Here is a 6,340-nt window from a genome sequence, read left to right as displayed (position 1 = left end):
GCCGGGCATGACCCAGGAAAGTGTGTCCGGCCAAATGGGATCGAGCGTGTTGGGCTATGTGGTGCACCCCTGCAGGGAAGTTAATCTATTCGAATAGCCGTGATCTTCGGTAACAGGACGACTTGGAGTTGTACCTTGACCTTATGACAACTAGAACCGGATACTTAATAAAACACACCCTTCCAAGTGCCAGATACAACCCGGTGATCGCTTTTCCGCAGGGCGACGAGGAGAGGATCGCCGGGTAGGATTATGCTACTCGATGCTACTTGGAGATGTTACTTGGAGATGCTACTTGGAGGACTTCCATCTACTCTCTTCTACATGCTGCAAGACGGAGGCTGCCAGAAGCGTAGTCTTCGATAGGACTAGCTATCCCCCTCTTATTCTGGCATTCTGCAGTTCAGTCCACTGATATGGCCTCCTTACACATATACCCATGCATATGTAGTGTAGTTCCTTGCTTGCGAGTACTTTGGATGAGTACTCACGGTTGCTTTCTCCCCCCTTTTTCCCCCTTTCCTTTCTTCTGGTTGTCGCAACCAGATGCTGGAGTCCAGGAGCCAGACGCCACCGTCGACGACGACCCCTACTACACCGGAGGTGCCTACTACTACGTGCTGCCCGCTGACGACGACCAGGAGTAGTTTAGGAGGATCCCAGGCAGGAGGCCTGCGCCTCTTTCGATCTGTATCCCAGTTTGTGCTAGCCTTCTTAAGGCAAACTTGTTTAACTTATGTCTGTACTCAGATATTGTTGCTTCCGCTGACTCGTCTATGATCGAGCACTTGTATTCGAGCCCTCGAGGCCCCTGGCTTGTATTATGATGCTTGTATGACTTATTTTATTTGTAGAGTTGTGTTGTGATATCTTCCCGTGAGTCCCTGATCTTGATCGTACACATTTGCGTGCATGATTAGTGTACGATTAAATCGGGGGCGTCACAAGTTGGTATCAGAGCCGACTGCCTGTAGGAATCCCCCTTCCAACTCCTTGGCCGAAGTCGAGTCTAGACTTTACAAAACTTTTACTAACATGGCTGTGCGGCCCATGGGCCCACGTCGCCATTGGGTGGTAGTAGGATCTTTTACTCCTCGACCTTTACTCTGGGACTCTGAACTCTCTTCTACTCGGGTTAAACGATTTCTACTAAAATCTGACTTTAGGTTCTCGAAAATACTTTCTCCCGGAGAGCCCCTTCAGTCCAGGTGATCGCCGACTGCACCAGAAGATTTCGAAGTTACTCGCCGAAACTCTTTTGAGACTTTGTGTCCGTTGCTTTTGCAATTCCCTACCATCGAAATATCCCTATGGATAAATACATACACTTGACGTTCTTACTTTTATTCCCAGTTGATCTTGTTATTACAAGATACCCCGAAATTCTCTCTATTGATCCGAGAATATCTTGTGCCTACTGTCTTGCAATTCCTTGTCACCTGAATACCCCTATGGATAATTCTCGCACTTGTCGAGTATCCGCTTATCCCCAGTTGTTCATGTGTTTCGCAAAAGTCTTCAAAATAATATTCGATCTTCCGAAAATCCTCTAGAGCCTTTGGCTCTTGAAATTCTTGCTTGCTTGCATTATGGTTAATCCCATAAGTCTCGTAGTCTTAATGACATTCCTTGTCATTATCATTTTGAGTCCGTTGACTCAATATGTTTGCGAATACACGCAATCATCATTGATCCTTATAAATTAATTTTCCGGCTGAGCTGCCATCCTTTTAACTGGAATTGGTTCTCGACCAATCCAATTGTCTTTGATTGTACCCTAAGACTATTCAACTTATCCACCCCTAATCAGAGCATTGCTTCCGATCCCTTGATTTGGAAATCATAATTCCTTTGCATTTGACAATTGAGTTAGTCAGTTGTTTCTATAATCTGCTTCCTCTAGTTGAGTATCGATGCTCACGTCAGATCCTTTGTGGACCACCAGATCCTTTGTTGGATTTTATCTGACAACGCCCTTCATAGTCAATAAACTTGTGAGCCTTTTCTCGGATACATAATGCCTTTGGTAAATTGTATCGTCTGCTTCTCAACCATGCTCTGCCTTCGAGCTTGAGTTAATTACTTCTAAAGATTCTGGTATATGATTCTAAGATGCCCCGATGGGTTGAACCTGTGCCTTCCTTAATATGTGTGAACTCGAAAGTTTTCACGAGTCGTACTCTTCTGGTATTTGGCCAGATAAAAATTTCAACGCTATAACTTCATCGAAAGCGAGAAGTGAATGAAAGGGTATGCATTGGAGAAGTGGGAGTCGACCTTGAACTTTGTGTTCATGCCCATGGACCCGATGTACATCTTCTCATCGAAGCTTCTTTTAAAATTAATTATTCCCTTGATATAAGTTCATCTTGTATCTGGGGTATGGCCTTTTAGAATCGTGGTTCCGACCATGTTCTCCTTTAAATACCATTTTCGATGCAAGTGTAAGCACTTGTCTTCTGTGGATCAATACCCCGGTACAACCTCTACTTTGATCTGTCGTCGAGTATTACCCCATGGTATCTCGAGATTATCATGGAACTGCATAACTCCTTATGAGTTCTTCATCAAGTGCTACCTTCCCACTGATTCCAATTTTTCGCGGGCTCTGAGTTATTGAACACTCAAAGACCCCGATAACTGAACCGAGTCCGCTCTACGGTTCAACAACTCTTCAGTAAGCTTCTATAAGTACGAGTTTGTACCCGATCACGCCATTCCTAGCCTGTTTGGCTATATCATTGTCGTGACGATTCTAACTGTGCTACCTGGTCCTTATTCTCGGAGCACCAATTTTCGACGATGAACTAACCTTACGTCGATCCTCATCGTCATATCATTTCGCCTTGAACAACAAGCTTGGTTTCGAGTGGTGTCGTACCCTTGGTTCCAATAACCTTTCACTTCATCATTGTTTGACTTGATGTCATCGTCGATCGATTACATCTTCGTGAAATCTCTCGACAAATGTGTCGTGATCATCATCATCATTCTGAGCTCATCCAGGATATCAATTGGATTCATGATGAGAAATACCATCCTTGCCTCGATGAATTGTATTATCATCGACCACCTTATTGCCTTCCCACCAACACAAGCTTGTTCATGTTTGGTGTTATACCTTGAGTTCCTTGCTGTCCAGCAATTGATCTTCCTTACCTCGGAAGTATTACCATCTCTTTTTGTCAAGAATGTGGTGAGAGTTTCACCACCCCTTAATAATTCTTGATATCATAATACTTCTTGCCATCTTCGTTCATTCCTTGGTCCCCGTATTGTTTTCAACCGGAATACCGACAATGGAGCTATGACGTGTGAATTCAAAACTTCTAGCAACCCTATTGCTTTGAAGTGAATGGGCGATAGTTCATTCTAAGTCCTTCGCTAATTGAATCACCATTCTAACATTGGTCGTGCAACCCAACCCGTACTTCGGGCGCACCCTTCAACCAATGTTTAATTGTGTATGTTTTCCTCGAGCATACTTCCTTATATCAGTTGATCTGACAAATGTTATCTCCTTGTTCACTTAATGGTGGAAATCCATCTTTTGGAAATCTCGATGGATTATCGCTGAGCCCATCAGCCACCTCCTCCTCTCCTTGGTTTAATGATGAACTATTGTTTCAGGAACCCACTCCCATAGTTCATTTCCTGAGAATCCTGAAATGTCATTTCGTCTATTTGTGTTGCACCTTTTATTCTCGGACATCCTGAGTCTGAGGTATCATGACACCAATCGGATCTGAATCTCGGTCAGATATGATGGCTGGGACAACTTTCCAAGAGTTATGATCTTGATCCTTTGATGACCCGGTAACATGATGTCATGCCTAGCACCCCCCCCCCCCGGCTGGAGGACCTATCATTATAGATTCCTTTTCAGCAAGGTTATCCATTCGTCCATGAGGAAATTGTAAGACTTATTCTACAAGTTATTCCTGATGGATCCTTCGTGTTACCCGAAGTCTGATCTTCACCTGAAGACCATGTCAATGCTATCTCGAAGCATGTCAATGGTACTCTGATTTTCAACAAAAACATTTGAAGCCCAATGCTAAATGTTTCCTGCTCGATTATCCAAACACCGTTGTATGGGTATGGTCATCAAATTCCTCTCCCCTTACCTAAATGGTTATCCACTCTATATCCTGTCATGGATATCTTGCTCTGCTTGTCCTTGGGAAGGATATGCCCCCGAAATGTGTTTAAACACATTTTTCCTTTCCATTGTTCTGTTTAACCTGGTAATCACCTTTCCTTTCCTTTGGTTTGCTTAACCCTTCTTGTGATCTATATTATATAAGCAGTAGTAATCTTCTGCTTATGTAAAACACGTTAGTGTACAACCGTGCCAGTAAGACCCTGTTCCTACTGTGGATGACATTTCGGTAACCACCGACGGACGGGAACTTTGCCTATTGGCCCGCCTCGTTCAACGAGCAGGAAAATGGTTCTCTTCGTCCCTCGCCCTTGGTATCGATGTTGTTGCCGACATAACTGACAGGCTACCCTCTGACACGCCTTACTATCATGACCGTGCAAGATGTCGGCCCCCTTCCTACTTTCAACCACATGGTGGACCCATAACCCACAGTACCACAGGATCGAAACCTGACTCTCCTGTACACCCCCTGTTCCCAAAGTTATTCCTCCCGCGTGGACTCGTATGTAATTCATGAGCCACCTTCCGATGAGATCATCAATTCTGGCATCGGAAACAATAATTATTCTGTTGCTTGAAACCCCTTTCACCTTCTGACTAGGCATTGAACGATCGCCTGGCTGCCAAAAACTTCTTGTTGGACCTTCCAACTTTACTCTCGATGTGTTCTATTTATTCAACTCGAGAGGTACTCATATGCTCATTCATGGGTTAATCCCAGGTTATTACCCTTATAGCATTCTGTCGTTTCCGATCTACCCCGCGACCTATTCGTAAGTACGATGGAGTTTCCGAAGAAAGGATGCCGACTTCATCTTAATGACCTGAAGCAGAAAAATGAAGACATCAATGTATTGGATCAACCACTTCGAGAAGAGCAACTATGACCGAGAAGAATCGTTAGAATTTCGTAACCAGATCCCTTCCCCCCTTATAACCGCTCCTAAATCTCGGGACGAGATTTCTTGTAGTGGAGGAGAATTGTGACGCCCGGATAATTAGGCTACAGTAAAACTCTGCTAATGATGCCACGTCACCACTCTTACTGTTGTAAACCTCACGATGATTCAATCCCGTCTGAATTCATAAATTCAAAATCAAGGCAAATAATAAAAGTTTTCAAACATTAAAACTAAAATGTTCTATATGTGCCAAATATTGCATAAATAATTATGGTGGAGAATCCACATTTTTATAAAGTATTTAATGGCACTGAAATAAATAAAACAGTAATAAAAACTAATAATTAAATGCCTTTACTAATTAGTAAATTATCAAACTAAATTAATTGGGGACTAGACATTTTGTGACGGTGGACTAAACTGAGATACTAAATTAGATGCTATGTATATATTTTACAGAAACTAAAATAAAAGGTGACTAAAGTAAAATAGGAAAGAATAAAGAAAAAAAGAAAAGAAATAAAATAGAAAAACAAACTAACAAAAAAAAAAGAGGAGAACCCCCCCTCCCACTTGGCTCTGGCCCAGCAAGCCACCGGCCCAACTGGGCCATCTCCCAGCCAGGCCGGCCCACCTCGGCCTACACATACCCCCCCATCGACCGAACCCTAGCTACCCGATCCCCATTCCCCCACTCGCCCCCCTCCCGCATCGCCCGCTCCTCCCCCCCCCCCCCGATCTGGATCGAGATCGGGGGCTCGACGCCGCCGCCGCTGCCCAGTGCCTCCCGCCACCCTCCTCGCCGGCGCCCGCCTCCCCATCTTCCCCCGCATGGCGCCCGCCCCACCTCGACCCGAGCTAGATCGGATCGATCCCGCTGCTCGATGCCCGACGCCGCCCCGCTGCTCGACGCCGGAGCCTCCTCGCCGGACTGCCTCCCCATCGCGCGCCGTCCACGTCTTCCTCCCCGAGCCCCACTGCCCGTGCCCTACTGCTCCCCTGTGAGCTCCCCTCCCTCCTCTCTCTGCCGTGGTCGCGCCCTCCCCCCTCACGCTCGGCTCCATCCCGCGCCGCCCCGGAGCCGCCCGCGGCCACCTGCCTCCGCACGGGACCACCGTCGAGCTCCCGCACGCCCTGGACCGCGCTTGGCCGCGCCCGACCGTGGCCGACCGCGCGCGCTCACGCCCACGCCCCCTCTGACCGAGCCCGGCCATGGACGGTCCCCGCCGCCCTTGCTGCTGCACGCCCACCGCCGCCGAACCTCGTCACCGGC

The sequence above is a fragment of the Triticum aestivum genome, chromosome 6B (assembly GCF_018294505.1).
Source record: "Triticum aestivum cultivar Chinese Spring chromosome 6B, IWGSC CS RefSeq v2.1, whole genome shotgun sequence".
NCBI classification, from domain to species: Eukaryota; Viridiplantae; Streptophyta; class Magnoliopsida; order Poales; family Poaceae; genus Triticum; species Triticum aestivum.
The sequence above is the reverse complement of the archived record's forward strand: the minus strand, read 5'-3'. Positions refer to the sequence as shown.